Here is a 20,944-nt window from a genome sequence, read left to right as displayed (position 1 = left end):
GTGGTGTCACCAAGGATGAAAGAGAAGAAAAGTTAGAGCCAATGAAGACTACATATAAGTAATATAGAACCAGTAAGGTCAACAATACTCAGGACGACTTCATTTGCTTTATTGTTATCCTCTCCATCAAACTTGTCGGCAACACCTCGAATGTTAATAATACACTGTGACCGACTAGTAGAATGGAAAGAAAATAAGAAATAAACCAATATAATGTGATAATATGTAGTACACCGTGTTTGGACACTGCTGCAGGATTGTAGGCTCCTCCATAATCTGTTTGGCGCCGATACCGAACCCCAATCGTCGTTGACCACACATCACCCACCACCACAAACACAAAGCTCGCATGCCCAATTCCATGAAGAAGATCAACACCCGAGCCTATATTCCCACCGTCTCCATCCCCAAACCCAGAGGGTCAACAACCCTACTGCCGGATCCGAATCCCCGACCGTCGCCACACACCCAGTCACCACCATCTTCCGCTCACCCAGTCTCCGTGCAGCCACCGTCATCAAATAAAAACCAAACAGATCGAAATCCCAACGCCCCAGTCTCCGATCTCCATCCCAATCACCTCCGACAGCAACCTGTCCGGTCACACTAGACGCACACCTGCGAGGCCAGAGGCCTGCTCCAATCTACACAAAAACCAAGCAAAAAGAGGTTGAGAACTGACCCAAGACGCGAACTCTCCGTCAGCAGAGAAGAGAAAGCATCCGAGTTGAATCGAAATTGCGCTCGGACAGAACGAAACTCGCACGAATGACCTCGCCATTGAATTGAAAGCATCTGAGTTGAATGACCTCGCACGAGAGAGGAAGAGGAACGACTGGAAAGAGCCAAATTGAAATACCCAAAAAGAATAAGCCCATAAGTCCTGTATCTAGATCAACACAGTGGCCACCAAGCCCTGGATTTAATAGTGGTGATGTCTAATGACATAATTCTAGTAGTGCAAAGGTGACGTTTTCCTAGTTTATTCAACTACCATCTTCCAAAGTCCATGTTCCATGACCTCCTATGAAGGAGGAGCCGGAGGAAGTGTCCCCTGGAGGAACGATAAGATGAAGATGAGCGATTGCTACGGTTTGTACTCATTTACGAGGGGGAGACAAATGCCACTACTCTTTATGTCATTGGACACCAATTATTCATTTAAATAGATAGGTATTTTACATAGGTGACGTTTTGCTAATTTATTCAACCACCACCTTCCAAAATGCATGTTCCATGACCTCCTATGAAGGAGGAGCCGGAGGAAGTGTCCCCTGAAGGAACGATGAGATTAAGACGAGTGATCGCTGCGGTTGATAGCTCGGAACCATATGGCCAGCTCCTCTTTACTGTTACAAATGTCAACCCCTTGGAACCAACCACATATCCTCCAACCAGCAAATATTCCAACCAACATCATGAGAAAATGTACTGATGGGGCATCAAATATAAAAGAATCATATAGCACAGATGCATTTTTGTTCAATTTGCTCCAATAGGGACAGATAGATATCTGTGTCTATAGGTCTCAAAGGGCACAGATAGCCTCAGTCCCTACGAGCTGTTTTTGTACAGACAGTATAGTAGTGAATGTTGAGAATGTGTATAAATATAACTCCCACATTGGAAAAATATAACTTTGCTTATGGGTTTATAAGAATTTGGGCCGCTCCATCCATTGCCAATTGGTTTTGGATGTGAACCTCATATTACTTTATCATGGTATCATAGCGGGTTACCCACGTGTTTGGTTTCAGCGATGGCCACACGTGCTCACCGTCACCCAATATAACTTGTCCATGTGTATGGCTTGAGAAATCGCCACACGTGCGGGGGCGTGTTGAGAATGTGTATAACTATAACTCCCACATTGGAAAAATATAACTTTGCTTATGGGTTTATAAGAGTTTGGGCCACTCCATCCATTGCCAATTGATTTTGGATATGAACCCCAGATACTTTATCAGTGAACAGATACCAAGTTACGTACCTCCTCAGTGTTAGCAGTGAACAGATAACAGTGTTAAAGTTCCACGGCCTCCATGGAGTCTCAACTGGTAAGCTTAGTGTGTTTATGGAGTACGTATCTAGAAGCCGTGACTGGCCGGTACTCGAGCATCAGTGTCTCCACTGCAGGTTCGGGTTTTGCATTTAGCATTTAGCGTATATATATACAATTAACCTTGGTGGTCTGAACGAAAGTAACTGATTTGTTGATTTGCATTGGGGGCGTACCTGTATAACCATAAACTCATCCCACTTTCTATGAGCGATTGTATTGTGGGCAGAATGGTTTCTGGGCTGTCCGTCCACCGAACACCTCTAGAGACCAAAATAATTAATATAAATTAATTACTGTTAGTGAAGAGAATACACACAGACACACACAATCAAGATAACTGGCAAAAAATGTCATGATGCACTACAAAATATTCACACTACCGACGTTGTGTAGTGCATAAATACAAATACTAGCTCTCATCTTCTCCCTTTTGCGAAGATTGGATATTTGTATTTATATTTAATACTTCTTTATGCACTACAAATTACATGCATAAATCCTATGTTGGCCACCATAAAACAAACACATGCAAAAGTTTTCAATCAATCAGAAATAAACAACCAATTCACACCAAAGATCAAGAAACTAGATTTAAAACAAAACATATGTTCTATATAATTGGGGCTTCAAACCTCGCCCCTAACAAAAAGTAACTAGCCACACATCGTCTTAAATTCAACAAATAAAAACATAAGTATTGGATTATTGAATTTGTTGAATTTAAGACGATGTGTGGCTAGTTAAATTCAACAAATATAAATACAAATATCCAATACTTATGTTTTTATTTGTTGAATTTAAGACGATGTGTGGCTAGTTACTTTTTGTTAGGGGCGAGGTTTGAAGCCCCAATTATATAGAACATATGTTTTGTTTTAAATCTAGTTTCTTGATCTTTGGTGTGAATTGGTTGTTTATTTCTGATTGATTGAAAACTTTTGCATGTGTTTGTTTTATGGTGGCCAACATAGGATTTATGCATGTAATTGGAGCTAAGTTTAGAAAATAATTCACCTAATCGTCTTGTTTTCTAATCCACAAGTATGCAAGGCTTTGGACAAAAGCTGATGTTTTAAACAACTAAAAGAGCATGCTAGGTAGGCGTTCCACAGTAGACTGCAACTCTATAATCAATCGTTTCTATGAGATCTTAATGCTTCAAATATGTTGACACTATATGTGTTGTTGATAGGATAACGTTCTATACCTTGATTGCATGTTTAATAGGCTTAGCTATTGTGCGTTCACGTAGACTAAGTACTTAATTAAGGAAACAATAAAAAGGGACATGATCTGCTCCGACTTGTTTCTTGGTTGGTTTCTGTTCACACCTTAGTAATTGAAACTAGGTTAACTTAACATTGTTCGAAAGTAATTGGTGGTGGATTTCCGAGTCTCTAACGCTTTCTCCATCTTATTTTCTCAAAACCAAAAATCAAAATTGTTTTCCTTTTGTTTTCTTTTTTATTTTCGTTAAAAACCAAAAACCCCAAATCTGTTTCAACTTAGGATTGCAACACACTCTTCTATATATCCCCTTCTATTTCTCTCTTTTCTAATGTTTGACGTTTTTGTTTAGTGTAGTTTCAGATTTTGTTATTTGTTTTGTGTGTTAATTAGCTTAGTTTTATTTTGTGTGATTAATTTGTTACCCTCAATCTCTGGCATCGAACGATCCTTGCTTACTCTATATTGCTAACGACTACATTTTGCAGGGTTAAGTTGAACGCTTGATTTTAGCGTATCAAAGGTAGACTAGTTCGATAAAGAAGTAGAATAATCCAAGACTAATCTATCAATGCATGAAGTCGGTTTACCTCTGTATCAACTAAGTCTGTATGACATATTGATACATTGATGTATTGTAGAATTTCTCCAACCTTAAAAGTTAAAACTGGGAAAAAGAAAAACTTTCTTGCAATTGTTGCATCAGTCTCACTGGAACCTTAGAATGATTGCCCATTTCTAAATTAATTGTTGAGTTTAAAAGTTTAGCATTTTGAAAATTCAAGTGCTTTTTCAGCTATTGCAGGAACTCCAATCCTCAACTAATTGTAGTACTTTACATGTCAAAGAAGAGCTTTTCATGTATAACATGTATGGTAAAGCATCTGGAGAACATAGGTTAGATTCCAAGTACATACCAGTGAGTAGTAATTTTTGTTCGACTTTTATTGAAAAACGAGGTTCTTAATTAATACTATCTATAATTCTATAAAAGATGTCTCAATTAATGTCGAAAATTTACATTTTTTTTTCTCTGAAGTACTTATTTTAATAAGGTACAGCTCAAGAATTGAAATCAGTTTTCGTGAGTGCACAAGGGCATTGGCTGGATAATTGAAACAAAAACCTTGCTCAAGGGACCCCCTTTATAATCACTTTTTATGTTTCAAAACATGTATCATGGTGTCAAAAAAAAAACCATGTATCATGGTGTCAATAGGAAATTGATTTGGGAAAAATTCACCAACGGTGTCTGGATACTTAGGGGGCTTTTAGAATGATACATGAACTTATAAAGTTATCAATGTGATACTTGGACTCATTATTTCGTATCAACGTCATACCTACGACCAATTTCCGTTATGGAGCCGTTAAATTTTGCACGTACAATACACGTGAGTCACTTAATGAAGGCAAAAAGACCGATTTACCCTCAAAAGTTTTTTTTTTTTTTTTTTCCTTTCTTTCTTTCGTTCTATCTTTCTTTCTTTATTTCTTCTTCTTCTTCCTCTGATTTAAATCATCAAGATTCAAATCATCTCAGTAGCGGGCCATTCCGTCTTTGTCATGGCCTTAAAGAACACCGGCGCCGCCTTAAGCAATTACGGCCACGGAGAATCATAGCAGGCACAAGAAGAGCTACTCCTCCATCATGACCAGCGACCATTGGACTCCACCGCCACTGAGCAACCGCCTCTTCCTCGATTTGTAAGTGGTAACTCTAGGTCTAGAGGGTTCTAACTCTGCTGCGACTCTCATTTTTTCCCTTTTGTTTTTCTATTTTCTCTCCTTTCTCCATAATGTCTTTGATCTTTCTTCTCTCGACGGATCGATCTACCAGAAACCCATCACGCGAAGCTCATCGCTGACCACCGCTTCTCTCTCGCCTCGCCCATCTTCTATTCTCGGTTAGAACACCGTTGACGATTAGATTAATCTCTTCTTCTTTCCTCTCCGGTATCTTCTCAGTTCTCTTCTCTCATTTTCATTTTTCCAGTTTCTGTGTTTGAATCAAGTTGAAACGTTAAAATCCATTTGGGGATTTCTGATTTCATAGTTTAGGGCTTTCTGATCTCAAGGTTTAGGCTTTCTGATTTCATAGTTGCAACTGCCTCCTCCTCCTCCGTCGCTCGAACACCTGCCTCCGCCTCTGCCGACCTTCACTTCCAGCCCGCCGATCAAGCGCGCCACCAGCCTGCCGACGGAGGTCCAGAAAACGAGGATGCAGGGGGTTAGGTTTCCCATTGCTGAAGAGGACGAGGATGAAGAAGAAGAGGACCATGAGGAAGAAAAAGGGTTTCGTCGGAGATCGAGAAAGGAAATGGGCTCGATGGACGCGGGTGGGAGTTTATGGGTTTCTTGAACTGATCGATTGGTGTGGTCTGGTGTTGGTTGCGGTGGTGTTGGCGAGGAGAAAAGGAGAGAATAAAAGATAGGGTTAAGAGAAGAGAGAGAAGAAATAAGAAATTTCTTTAGTTTTTTTTTTCTTCACATGGGGGGGGGAGAGAGAGAGAGAGAGAGAGAGAGAGAGAGAGAGAGAGAGAGAGAGAGAGAGAGAGCAGAGAGCAGAGAGAGAAGCAAAAAAAAAAAAAAAAAAAAAGAGAAAAAGAAAAGAGAGAAAAAAAATATAAAAAAAGGATCTTGGGGGTATTATAGTCATTTTAGACCTTTTTTGGACCTGTTGTGTGAGAATTAGAGAGAATAAGGACTATCCAGTTTAATTTGAAAGGCGAGGGACTAAACTGTTTTTCAGGCAAAAGTTTGAGGAGTAACAAGTATTTAATCCTTTAATAAAAAAGTGTAATAAGACAATTTTATCCTTGAAAATCAAGTCACATGGGTGACATATGTTTCATTTTAACGGCTCCGTAACGGAAATTGGTCGTAGGTACGACGTTGATAGGAAATAATGAGTCCAGGTATCACATTGATAACTTTGTAAGTTCAGATATCATTCTGAAAGTCCCCTATGTGTCCAGACACTGTTGGTGAATTTTTTTCCAATTGATTTATATGGAAATAACCAACCAAAGAAATAAAAAATCCCAAAGGTGTAAACCTTTCAATAGGATTGTCTATAATTAATTATGAGTAGTATATTAAACAAGTATTACATATCAACCATTGGGGAAATTATAACATGGTTTCGGACCATAGTACATGTGGTGGTCTGAGGTAATATTATTGGCCCATATGACTTGTAATTATTTCTGATTAGTCTCTTAATAATTAAATTTTTTTTTCATCCCCTGCATGGTCCTCACCATATTCGAGTAATATTATTAGTTGGAACCACCACATGGCAGTGCCACGTGGTACTCTGGGACCACAGAATAATTTCGTGAGCTGGATTGCCATACTTATTTACCAACTGTTGAAGGAAATCGACTATTGTGTGCCTTATCAAACTAGGATTAGTTTTATGATTGTAATAGAAGAGAAGGTTCTAGAATTCCTAGTCCTATTTGAAATAGTTTTCCTTGTATCATTAGAACATGTACTTTGTAATCCCTACATGTAGGGATTCTATTCTCAATAATGGAACACACAATTCTTTTATCAATCTCTCTTAATTCTCTCATTTTTAAACACGTTATCAGCACGATCCCTAACCACAAAAACCAAACCTTCCACCGTGAACTTTGCTTGCACCTAGCCCGCGCTAGCCGCACCTCCTCCGCCTCACCTACCGTGAGTCCGCTGCCCCTGCAGCACATCTCGGCCGATACCAGCCGAGCAGCTAGCCAAATCGACCAACCGGCAACATCCTCTTGGCCAAACCCCACCGCCGCACGCATCCTCCAAGTCAAGCATCACCGAGCAACCTAAGGATCCCCGTCAACCCGACCTACATCGTCTCCAAACTTCAAGAATTCAAGAACTCAAGTTTTCAAGCTACAAAAATAACAAGTAAGGATTTAAATTAAAGTTCCTGCTTTGTGCAATTTAAATTTCTTCTTCTTTTTCTTGGGGACTTGCAACCTCCTTTCTTCTACATCCTATCTTTCTGTAACGTGGGTTCGATTATTTAAAAAGAGGAATCGTGGGAATTCACGATATACGAACTAAGAGCGTTCGTAAACCACGAACTAAGAGTGTTCGTGAGCATCGAAATATTACGGACTAAGAGTGTTCGTAAGCTTCGGACTAAGAGCGTCTGTAAGCATCGATTTATGACCATATAAACATCATTGTTTCGGTCTAATCCAAAAATTCTTGGAAATCGATTTCTTGGTAGCATAGCTTGAAAATCTTATTATTTATTAGTTATCGTGGAAGTTTTGATTCCGAAACTAATCTACTTCTTCTTCTTGCTTTCAGGATGTCGAAACCGAAGCTCGACTTTCCTATGCTTGATTCAACTGGCTCGGAATACCACATTTGGGTCACAGATGTTGAGAATCATCTCACTTCGAAAGGGATCCTACCCATAATTCAGGCACCAAACCCTGAGCTCATATTTGAACGTATGGCTACAAATAATGCCACTGCCCTTATCATGATGAGATGCCACATGGATAAATCACTCTGATTAGAATACATGGCGATCAAGGATGCTAGAGAATTATGGGTTGCGCTAGAAGAGCGTTTTTGTAATGTCAAAGATTCCCTCCTCCTCGACTTGAAGGTTCAATGGAGCAATCTATGATTCGCCGACTTCAAGTCTGTCTCTGAATACAATTCAGAAGCTCTACGCCTCAAAACTATGTTGGAGTTTTGTGGACAGCCTGTCATAGAGCAAGAGCTAATTGAGAAAACTCTCTCCACCTTCCCTGTCTCATCGATTTTGGTATCAAAGCAATACATAGGTGAGTACAATGCTGAACGGATCACGAGGTTTCATCAGCTAATTAATGTCATGTCTATAGCTGAGAAACATGATAATATCCTCTTGAAGAATTATAATTCAAGGCCTGTCGGAACTAAGAGCGTTCAAGAGGCAAATTATAATAATGCACCCAAAGGAGGGTGCAAAGAGCGGAACCCTAAAATTAAGGGATAAAACGGACATTTTGGTCCATATAACCGCCCTACAAAGGAAGGTAACCGCCAAAATGGAGCGGGAACACGTGGCAACAAAAGCCAACGTGGGAGAGGAGGACACAAATTAAGCTGCCGGCCATAGAGGTGGTGCCATCGTCCAACATGGACGCCAATCCCGTCCTCGTGCGCAAGAAGCACCTCAATTGAAGGGAGGAAATCACAATGATGCATGCCATAGATGTGGATCTATTGAACATTGGTTCAAACAATGCAATGCAAGCAACAAATTGGCAGCACATTATAAAGCATATAGAGAAGCAAGAGGCATACTTTGCCGAAGAAGAAGAAGATAATGGTGATGATGCCAACGTTAATCTCACCATAGTGGACTTCAAATCTGACAAAGTAGTTCACAAGGATGCCGTCGATTTTGATTAGTGTAGTCCTTTATTTTTCCAAGAATTATGTAATGGCAATTATGCCTTAATCAATAAAATGACTTTTTGTATTAACTATTTCTCAGTAGGCTCATCCAAGAGTAACTGTGATGTCTAGGAAAGGTTTGAACTGAGAGAACGGTTTTAAAAGTTTGATTGAATGACTACAATTTGTCTAAAGTTTGATTTTTATTTTGGATTAGATTTTGGTCAAGAAACTTTGATGTAATCATTGACTATTATTAATAAAGTCTCGATTTATTTCATTCAATGTCTTGGACATATTTTAATTTCGAACTTTATTATTTTTCAGTATGTTTCCCGGAGAGCTAGAATGCCTTGTGGATAGTGCAACTACACATACAATCCTTCCAAATAGGCAATTATTCCTATGGATGACGCCTACTCGATCTTCTGTGACTACAATGGCTGGATCATCTCAATTGATTCATGGTAGAGGACCAGCCCAATTTATGTTGCCAAATGGCACAAATATAAATGTCACCGAAGCTCTTTATGCTTCTAGGGCTAGAAGAACCCTATTGAGCTTCAAAGATATAAGAGCCAATGGTTTTCATGTGGAAACACATTGTGAGAATGGACAAGAGTTCCTTTGCATCACCTCTAATGGCTACGAACATAAACGAGTCTTAGGGAAACTTATGTGTCGATCTAGTGGGTTGTATGCAACCACTATTCGAATCATTGAATCCAATCATGTTATGAGAGATGATTTATGGGATTCTGACACATATAGGCTTTGACATGACCGTTTGGAACATCCAAGTCATGATATGATGATCCGTATATTAACGACTTCACACGGACATCCATTCTTTAGAACGAAAAGAAGTAAAACTCGAATTTTGGACCAAGGAGGGATACCTGCGCCTCATGGCGCCGTCCCTATGCAAGTCTAGCCACCAAAGGCCGGCGTCGCCTTCCCCCTGCGGCAACAAAGTGGCATTGACGCCACATGTACCCCCTTGACTCCAAATTCTACTTCTAAAGTCAATTGTGACTTCATGGCTCAACCAAAATCCTCATTGGTTGTTTCTAACGCCTATCATTCGTTCTGCAAAGCCTGCTCTTTAGCAAAATTAGGATCGAGACCATCCTATGCAAAGGACACTAAAGAAAACATACCATTCTTGCAAAGAATCCAAGGTGATATTTGTAGACCTATTCAATCACCTTGCGGACCATTTAGATATTTTATGGTGTTGGTTGATGCATCGACACGCTGGTCACATGTCATGCTTTTGTCCACCAGGAACGCTGCATTTGCTAAACTCCTAGCTCAAATTATTAAGTTAAGGGCTCACCACCCTGATCATCCTATTAAGTCTATAAGACTAGACAATGCTGGGGAGTTTACATCAAATTTTTTTGATGATTATTGCATGTCCATTGGGATTAACGTTGAACATCCAGTTCCTCATGTTCACACCCAAAATGGTCTCGCAGAATCTGCCATTAAACTACTACAAATGGTTGCTAGAGCATTGGTTATGCGCACCAATCTCCCTATTTCTGTTTGGGGCTATGCAATATTGCATGCAGCTGTGCTTATTCGTCTGAGGCCCACTACCACTCAACCCTTTTCTGTGTCCCAGATGGTGACTGGGTATGAGCCTAATATCTCACACTCACGCATATTTGGGTGTGCAATTTATTAGGCCTGGGACTTTAGACCCGAAAAACCGTGGAACCGTCCCGAACCGAACCGGAACCGACGGTTTGGTGCGGTTCTTAAAAAAAAAAAGAGTTGTTTTCTGTTAAAACGGAACCGAGCTATTTTTTACGGTTCGGTTTCGGTTCTTGTCATTCAAAACAAAAAAAACCCGAACCGGACACTTGTCCTATTACTATTGGCTTATGAGTTATGAGTCATCAGTTTAACGCGTTTAGCCTCAGTTCCCCTCATCAGTTCTTCTTCTTCCCCTCTTCAGTTCGTCCGACGTCGATCCAATTCATCAGTTGATTGACTGATTCACCCTAAAAATTCTTACCCAATTGATCAGTTCCTCATTTCATAAACCCTATCCTCAATTCTTACCCAATCAAATAAACTTGTGTTTGAAAACCCTAATTTCTCCGAAAACCCCAAATCCCCAATTGGAGAAATGGAATCCGATTCTACTCATTCTACTAATTCTAGTCATTCAACTCATTCTCCGGAAGCCAGCAATGAGATTGTGGCTGCTGAAGCATCTGAACAACCTGGAGTTGATGAACACACTGGTGAAGCACCATCTCCCAGTCTGACGGCGACGGCGGCAACTCGTTCTTCGAAACATAAAGGGAAGAAGAAGGTTGTGAGCATTGTGAAGAGAAAGAGGGAGAAAAAATGAAGGCAGAGAGATCATCTGTTTGGGAGCACTTCACCAAATTAATTCGACCAACCATTAGTGGAGATTGTTGACGGAAAGGAGACAGTAGTCGGCAATACGAAGCGAGCTCAATGTAAGTACTGCCCGACTCATTTGGCTTGTGATTCTAGGGAAAATGGTACTAGTTCGCTTAGGAAGAATATGGAGCTGGTTTGCAAAGGGTACCCTGGTAGGAATAACCTAGAAGAGAGTCAACAAATCTTAAGTAGTGATGTGTTCGATCAAAAATCTACTTTAGTTTCAAGGCAATGGTTAGAAGAAGCATGTCTAGATGCTGCTTGTGTGATGATTGTATTGGATGAGTTGCCTTTTAGTGCTATTGAAAGGCCAGGATTTAGGCATTTATGTAAAGTGGCAGTACCAAGATGGGATGTACCTTGTAGGAAGGTGGTGGCCGGTTAAGAACTTTTTGCAAATGTATGATGCAAAAAAGGAGACACTTAAGAGAGAGTTGAGAGGACATTCTGTCTGTTTGACAACAGACATATGGACCTCATGTCAGAACATAAATTATATGGTAGTCACTGCCCATTTCATAGATTCTGGGTGGAATATGCACAAAAGAGTGCTCAATTTTTGTGTTGTTCCAAACCACACAGGCATTACCATAGGAAAAATCCTTGAAAGTTGCTTGATTCAGTGGATGGAACTTAGATAGGGTTTTGACTATATCGATCGACAATGCTTCAGCGAACAAGGTTGCCATAGAGTACTTTCAGAAAAAAATGAGTGGATGGCCAAGGAAACCACTATTTGATGGGAAGTTTATGCATGTGAGATGCTTAGCTCACATTGTAAATATTATTGTGAGGTCTGGTCTACATATAATGGATAGGTCAGTGGCTAGCATTAGAAATGTTGTTCGATATGTGAGGAGTTCAGGGCAAAGACTTGATGTATTCAAACTATGTGCTGAAAAAGAGATATTAGATTGTAGCAAAGTCTGTGTTTTAGATGTGCCAACAAGGTGGAATTCCACCTTCATCATGTTGGACGCAGCTTTAGAATTGAAGAAGGCTTTTGACAGAATGGCAGATAAGGAGGATGCAAAATATAGGTCATATTTTGATGAAGAGGACGATTTAGATGAAGAACTTGATGAATCACCAAATATTAGGGCAGCAAGACACTCTAGGAAGAGGGTAGGGCCCCCCGTTGAATCTGATTGGGAGAAAGCTGCAGTTTTTGTAAAGTTTTTGAAGGTGTTCTATGATGTCACAGTTGAAGTGAGTGCACAACTCAAGCCTACAGCACACAAAGCCTTCCACGACATAGTTACAATCAGGGAAGAGTTGGATCAGCTGTTTCACAAGCCCATTGACAATCAATCAACTGAGTTTGACAAGATTTTGTTTGGAATGGCTAATAAAATGAGGAACAAGTTCAAAAAATACTTTGGCTCCATAGAAGACATCAATCAGCTTTTTTTGGTTGCACTTGTGTTGGATCCAAGGTACAAGTTGAAGAATGTTGAGAGAGTGTGTGAAATGTACCTTGCCATGGACTCGGTTGAGATTAAGAAGAAATCAGATGCATTGAAGCAGCTTGTGGTCAATATGTGTGACATTTATGCAGGTTCTAGTGGTGGTAACAGTGCAGTGGGAGCACAAAGCACTGCACAAAAGAAGAAACAGGGCAGCAGCAACGCAACTGCTACACCAAGACCAAAAGGTCACAAAGGAGGAGTGAGGGCTGCAATGCTAGCAGATTGGAACAAGCAGCTTGAAGGTGAAGCAGTGGTGGTTGGAGGAGAGGTTGATTGATACTTGCTAGATCCTATTGAGAAGCCTGGAGATGATGAAAATTGGAAGATTTTGGATTGGTGGAAATTGAATGGTGATAAATATCCTAACTTGCAAGCTGTGGCAAAGGATGTTTTAGCAATCCAAGTCTCCACAGTAGCTAGTGAGAGTAGTTTCAGCACAGGGAAGAGGGTGATTGATCCACATAGGAGTTCTTTAACTCCTAGAACAGTAGAAGCCCTCATCTGCCTCCAAAACTGGCTCAAGTCTGATGCAATTATGGGATTGGAATATATTCCAACCATTGAGGAAATGACTTTCTTTGAAGAGGTTGAAAAAGGTATACTTGCTGTTGTTATTGGCTTATTGGCTCTCTTCATTTTTTTTTTCCAGCTTTCATTATGTGTAAAACTTGTGTTTATCTATTTCTAATTTTCTATTTTCTGTGCAGAACAAGCAGATGAAGATAGAAAAGCAAAGGAGCAAGCAGCTGCATTGGCTGAACAGACTGCTACCACTCAACAAAGCAAGAAGGCTACAAAGGTTTCCAAAGTTTCAAAGGCTAGTGATGCTTCAAAAAGTTCAAAGACTGGAAACACTAACAAAAAGAAATGACCTTAGATTTGTTTTTGTCGTTTAAGTCTTTAACTTAAATTTGATTGATTTGTCATTTGTGTTGTTGGAATTTGGAAGTTGGAACAAGTTGTGGTCGTTTGTAGTTTTTGAGTTTTTGACTGTTTTTGTGTTTGATGAATTTGGGGAAATGAAAATTGGATTCTCGCATTTTGCACAAATGTGATTTTGTGCTTTTTTTGGTTTTTTATGCAGGTTTGATCTTTCATAAATATGCCATGTGATTATGGTCTGCAGCTATGGTGCTTTGAAGTTTGAAGTTTGAAGAATGCAGCTGGTTTATATATATATATATATATATATATATATATATATATATATATATATATATATATATATTTTTCTTGCCAGTTTGGACTTCGACAGTTTCAGTTTGGTAATTGGATGATGTGATTGAGTCTTTGACAGTTTCATAATTTGGTCATTGGTACTTTTTCAGTTTTTTTTTAGACAGTTTGAATGTTTGATCACTTGATGATTTTGATAATTTCATATTTTCATTCATTTGGCACTTTGAAAGTTTCAGACTTTCAGTTTGGTAATTGGAATATTGGATGATGTGATTGAGTCTTTGACAGTTTCATAATTTGGTCATTGGTACTTCTTCAGTTTTTTTTTAAGACAGTTTGATCACTTGATGAGTTGATGACTTTGAAAGTTTGAATCTTTGATCATTTGATAATTTCATATTTTCATTCATTTGATTCTCAGATTGATTGGATGCTTCTCAATTCTCATTTGATCTTTTGTAATTGTATCTCATTTGCTGTACTTGAAAGTTGAAATGGTCATAACACATTTCTAGGTTTCTCATTTCCTGTACCTGATTGGATGCTTCTCATAATTTTGTTTATGGAAATTTGATAACAGCTCAAAAGAATGTAGGTTGAGCTTTTGTTTCGGAACCGAGGAACCGGCATAACCGAACTGAAAGAATACGGTTCGGTTTCATGTCTGTTCTAGCTTACAGAAATGCAGAATCCAAACTGATAAGTATAGGTGCGGTTCGGTTTCGGTTCTTAAAGTTTTTTTTTTAAACCCGAACCGTCCCAGGCTACAATTTATGTGCCAATTACGCCGCCACAGCGCACCAAAATGGGTCCTTAAAGACGATTAGGCATTTATGTTTGATATAATTCTCACTGTTATTCGCTACTTAGAACCCTTGACATGCGATCTCTTCACCGCTAGATTTGCGGATTGTCACTTTGATGAGACAGTCTTCCCGTCGTTAGGGGGAGATAACAACATAAATGTTCAACAGGAACGACAGGAATTGTCGTGGTCTGTCCCCACTTTGTCTCATCTTGATCCCCGAACCGTACAGTCTGAAATTGAAGTGCGGAGAATTCTCGGTCTTCAAAACGTAGCAGAATTGATGCCTGATGCGTTTTCTGATATCGCTAAAGTGACGAGATCACACATACCTGCTTCAAATGTGCCTGCAAGGATTGATGTCCCTAAAATTAGAGGACATGATGTCGTACCCAAAGGAAGTGAGCACGGCGTCGTCGTCCCCTATATAGGTGACGCAGTGGCTCAGGCCGGGCTCCCTGCCAGGAAGTGCGGGAGGCCCAAAGGTTGGATGGATTCTCGCCCAAGAAAGAAAGCGAGTTTGGCACAAAATAATCCATTAGTCATCGATGTGAATAATCCATCTCATGAGAATATTCTGGATTATGGTTATGTCTAAGAGACATAATTGGGGGACGCTCCAATGTCAGAACCAATTCCAGAGAATAGGGAGATCTCCATGAATTACACTAGTGTACATGAGATGATGGATAGAAATTCTATTGTTATTGATGATGCATTTGCATATCATGTTGCAAAAGGAATCATAGAATATGATGATATCGAACCTCGCTTTGTCGAAGAATGTCAACGAAGAGCGGATTGGCCTAAATGGAAAGATGCGATCTAGGCTGAATTAGATTCACTAGCAAAGAGACAGGTATTTGGGTCTATAATGCAGACACCCCCGGATGTAAAGCCTGTTGGCCATAAATGGGTCTTGTTAGAAAGCGTAATGAGGTAGTTAGATATAAAGCCCGCCTTGTGGAGCAAGGTTTCTTACAATGCCCTGGAATCGACTACGAGGAGACATATTATCCCGTAATGGACGTCATAACGTTCCACTACCTTGTTAGTTTGGTAATTTTCAAAAAACTTGACATGCAGCTTATGGATGTGGTTACAGCATATCTCTATGGGGATCTAGATTCAGAGATATATATGAAGGTTCCAGATGGACTTCAATTACCCAAATCAAGTGGGTCTAAACCACGAAGCGCGTTTTCAATAAGATTAAAACGCTCATTATATGGATTGAAACAATCCGGACGGATGTGGTATAACTGTCTAAGTGACTACTTGATTGGGAAGGGATATATTAACAATGAAATATGCCCATGCGTGTTCATTAAAAGAACAAGTTCCGGATTTGCAATTGTAGCAGTTTATGTCGATGACATGAACCTAATTGGAACTCTAGATGAGTTAAAGGAAACTGCTAAGTACTTGAAATCCGAATTTGAGATGAAAGATCTTGGGAAAACACGGTTTTGTCTCGGTTTAGAACTCGAGCACCGTAGTGATGGGATTTTGATCCATCAATCTGCATATACTCAGAAAATTCTAAGGCGATTTAATGAAGATAAAGCAAAGCCTGTGAGTACTCCCATGATTGGCCGTAGTCTTGAGCCTAAAAAAGATCTGTTTCGTCCAAAGGATGAGGACGAAGAGTTATTAGAGGCCGAAGTGCCCTATTTAAGTGCAGTTGGCGCATTATTGTACTTAGCTCAATGCACGAGACCTGACATCTCATTCGCAGTGAACTTGTTAGCTCGACATAGCTCTGCGCCAACACGCCGCCATTAGATTGGTGTAAAGACAGTCTTTCGATACCTGAAAGGTACGATTGATATGGGCCTATTTTATCCCTATAGAGAGAAGAGGAATGACGTAAAATTGGGATCCGACCCCAAGAGGCAAGTCGCAGCCGTCATCCTCCTCCTCCTCTTCTCCATCAAAATGACAATGATGTTTTGATGGGTTTTTCTGATGTAAGGTACCTCTCTGACCCTCACAAAGGTCGCTCCCAAACGGGTTATGTCTTTACCATGGGAAGCGCTGCGATATCTTGGAGGTCTACAAAACAGACCCTTGTTGCTACTTCCTCAAATCATGCAGAGATTATTGCTCTACATGAAGCTGTGCGTGAATGTATATGGCTAAAGTCTATAATTAGACATATTCAAGGAACTTGTGGTTTGAAGTCTACCACAGATGAACCTACATGCATTTATGAGGATAGTGCAGCTTGTATTGAGCAAATGAAGTTAGGTTTCATCAAGGGCGACAACACCAAGCATATATCGCCTAAATTATTTTATAATCAGCAACAACAATCACTTCTAAAGATTGAAGTTAATCAAATCCGATCAGAGAATAATGTAGCGGACTTATTCACTAAGTCGTTACCTAAAGCCACCTTCGAGAAACATGTGAAGAGCATCAGATTGAGAAAATTATCCGAACTCCCATGATTGTAGTAATCAGGGGGAGATATCGACATCAGGGGGAGGAATGATGTCTACATGTTCGATCTTGAAGAGTGAAGGACGTGTTGTACTCTTTTCCTTCTCCTCGAGCTTGTTTTTTCCCACAGGGTTTTTCACTCGAGCAAGGTTTTTAACGAGGCAACGGATGAAGCGTCACCACCAAGTTTGAGCGGCACAAGGGGGAGTGTTGAAGGAAATCGCTATTGTGTGCCTTATCAAACTAGGATTAGTTCTATGATTGTAATAGGAGAGAAGGTTCTAGAATTTCTAGTCTTATTTGGAATAGTTTTCCTTGTATCATTAGAACATGTACTTTGTAATCCCTATATATAGGGATTCTATTCTCAATAATGGAACACACAATTCTCTTATCAATCTCTCTTAATTCTCTCCTTCTTAAACACCAACCACCAATATCCTTAATAGCTTAACTGTCAAAAGCTTTGGTTGCAAAGAATAACTATGGTGTTGGCATTATGGGGAAAGGATCGATTTTCTCTTTGAAGTGATTAGGAGGAAGCATTCCTTGAAGAAAAGATGAGAACTGATAAAGTAATCTGGGATTTGTTGAGAATATTTACATCCCACATGGGGAAAATGGGACCTTGCCTATGTTCACATCCAAAACCAATTGGCAATGGATGGACTGGCCCAAACCCTTATAAACTCATAAGCAAAGTTATATTTTTCCAATGTGGGAGTTATATTTATACACATTCTCAACACGGCCCCGCACGTGTAGCGATTTTTCAAGCCATACACGTGGACAAGTTATATTGGGTGACGGTGAGCACGTGTGGCCATCTCTGAAACCAAACACGTGGGTAACCCGCTCTGATACCATGATAAAGTAATCTGAGGTTCACATCCAAAACCAATTGGCAATGGATGGAGTGGCCCAAACCCTTATAAACCCATAAGCAAAGTTATATTTTTCCAATGTGGGAGTTATATTTATACACATTCTCAACAAGAACAAGGTGAGTGATCGCTGTGGTTGGTAGCTGGGAACCTCATGGCCAGCTCCTCTTACCGTCGCAAATTTCAGCCCTATGTATCCAACCACATATCCTCCAACCTCTTCATCATCAGAGTACCATGGCCTCCATGCAGTCTCAATTGATAAGTAGAGGGTGTTTATGGCGTACCCGGTAGCTGTCACTGATACTACCGAATCAATGTCTCCACTGTACATAGAATACCATTAATTGCAATGTTCAGCTTAACTTCAACATCAGCAGGCTAGGTTCAATATTTATTTGTGAATGAAATAGACGATCAATGGGATCATATAAACTTAAAATCAAATTAATACTCTCACGTACCTGTAGAGCCACAAGCTTATCCCACTTCCTATGAGCTCTTATATTGTAGGGAGGACAGTCATTGGGCTGTCCATCCATTCGGTTTTACCACTAGAGACCAAAACAAATTCAGGATTACAATTTGTAGTAATTAATTGAGTGATAAAGAAGATACATGATTAGCAAGTTTTTGTGCATGTATGTTTACCTGCAAGCTAACCATACTGTAGGGTTTACATGAAGAGCTGCTTGCACCTCCTTAAGATTTAGATAGGTCTGGACATAGTTGTTTGAGCATGGATCAAAATCATTAACCTGCATCATCATTAATAAATGTCGTGATATATTATTCTTCATTCTCGGATATACAACATAATTATTATTCACTAATTTTTTAAAAATTGATCTTACTAGCTACAGACTTACTGAACCAGTTGAGGCCGCGGCTGACGATTTGTTGCAAAAAGGAGCATAGATGTTATATCGATCAATGTAACCATACTCATTGTCTGACAGAACTCTATATTTACCACAATTATCGTCATCTACGGTAAAGTTACAGTATTGGTGTATTCCGGCATTTGTTTCGTACTTTCGTCAGAGTTCAGAGCATGTCTCCACAAATAATCAAACCAACCCAAGCTCCCAGTAATATAATCGATCCAAGCATTCCCAATCTGCATAGTCAACATCAATTAATTAACTTAGACATGAAGAGAAGAAACTTTGTCCTTAGCTAGCTAGTAGTGTAAATATTGCAATGAGATCGAGAAGAAACTTAATTTGAACTCACTGCAATTCCTTTGAGGTTGATTTTTGTTTCGTTTGTGACTTTGTTCTGAGAAAGAATGGTGGAAGCGAGTTGGGGTACGTAATTAATGACCGGCATAACTCTCTCCGGTGATGAAGAAATTGCTGAGCAATTTTATACTGGAAATCTCTCTAACCAGTTTACAAGAAATGTATAAGAGTCCCAAGCCGTTTTGTTGTCACCCACTTTATAGTCAGTTATGAGAAGCCAACTCCTGCCGGAGACTCCAAGAAGAGCACATTCGCCTCTGCATTATGTATTTTGCAAAATTACTATTCCCTCAAACAAATTAAGAACAAATATGTACTTGCTTAATTGTTGTTGTTCCAAGAACAAAAACAAAAAATTGTGTTTACCATTATTCCAAGCAAAGTCATTTTGGAAGAGTGTCTTTCCATCACTGTTGACCCTGGAAGGTCCTATCTCTTCCATGGCTCCATACCCAAGAGATGAGCATCCTGGTCCTGTAACATACACATATAATTAATGTTACAGTTAACGGACAAGGTGATAATACAAATATAATTAATGTTACAGTCAATAAATATGGTGACAATGTCACATTAATCAATCATATATAAAATGCATGTGTGCGGACATTTGGTCAACAAATTTGATAAATATAGCCTTATTTATTTAAAAAATTGAATGATCATATGTAAAAGAGCTAGGATTGTGATAGTAAGTTTGAAAGATTATTTACCTCCATTTAACCACAACACCAAAGGTTTGGTTGAAGAATTTTGGGGTGACTCCACAAAATAGTAGTAGAACAATGCTCTCCCAGCGCTAGGATCAACTGTAACATAGGCACATAGCTCCCATGCATACTGATTAAAATCAACACCTTCAGCTGGTTGTCCGGGCAATGCATCAATCTTATCAGCTTCCATTGACTCCTCTTGGGGTCCAATGTACACCGAAGAATTAAGTATCATCGATCAACAATGGCATCGATGCCAGTATCTAAGACTTCAGCATAATTAGGACGATCAACTCCAGATTTCTGTGACTTAATCAACTTTTTGAGGTTGCCGACTTGATTGGCATGGCAGGATGCGATTAGAAAGGCCAAATTGTAGCTGGAGAGTAGCAGCAAGCATGTGAGCAGTGAAAGCTTCATCTTCGTTCCTTATAGCTAATGTCCTTTACTTGTTGGATCGAGTATCAATTGTGCTTAGATCTGGTATTCATATGTTAGGAATTTGACCTAAAATTCCTCTTGCGGAAGCAGACAAGTGCAAAACAATATAGATAAACGATCGAGAAAACAAACACGAACTTGTTAACGAGGTTCAGCAAAGAACTTTGCCTACGTCCCCGGGCTGCTTGGGTTTCACTATAGAAGAAGAAGAATACACGAACAAGAATACAAGGATCTCTCACAAGAAGTTCTCACCAACTCTCAAGACCTCACTTGCTCTCTCTGTTTAATGCTTCAAAGACTTGATCTACTACTACAATCTATGCCCCTATTTATAGATATCTAACTAGACCCTATAAGACATTGGAAACCTATTCCCAATAGACATAGAAACCATTACCAAGTAGGATTATGTAAGCAGGTAGGAAACAATCAAAACTCCTCTTTGATCAAGGATTAACAAATCCTTATCCTATGTGGAATCGGATCCACACACCCAACAATCTTCCACTTGGAGCCGATTACGCTAGTAGCTAACATTCTTCAATACTCTTCAATCATAGCCAACACAAAACCCATTATCACAGCCAACATCTCCTTCTTCAAACTTGGAGACCAACTGAAGCTAAGCATAGCTTCAGTTTA

General features: G+C 39.7%; 1 pseudogene; it reads right to left on the bottom strand.

Annotated features, from left to right (window-relative positions):
• Window positions 1-1,244: 1,244 nt before the first annotated feature.
• Window positions 1,245-20,278, bottom strand: LOC133736725 (serine carboxypeptidase 1-like; annotated as a pseudogene).
• Between the last annotated feature and the right edge of the window lie 666 nt (window positions 20,279-20,944).

Source organism: Rosa rugosa, chromosome 3 (genome assembly GCF_958449725.1).
Source record: "Rosa rugosa chromosome 3, drRosRugo1.1, whole genome shotgun sequence".
NCBI lineage: Eukaryota > Viridiplantae > Streptophyta > Magnoliopsida > Rosales > Rosaceae > Rosa > Rosa rugosa.
The sequence above is the reverse complement of the archived record's forward strand: the minus strand, read 5'-3'. Positions and strand labels throughout refer to the sequence as shown.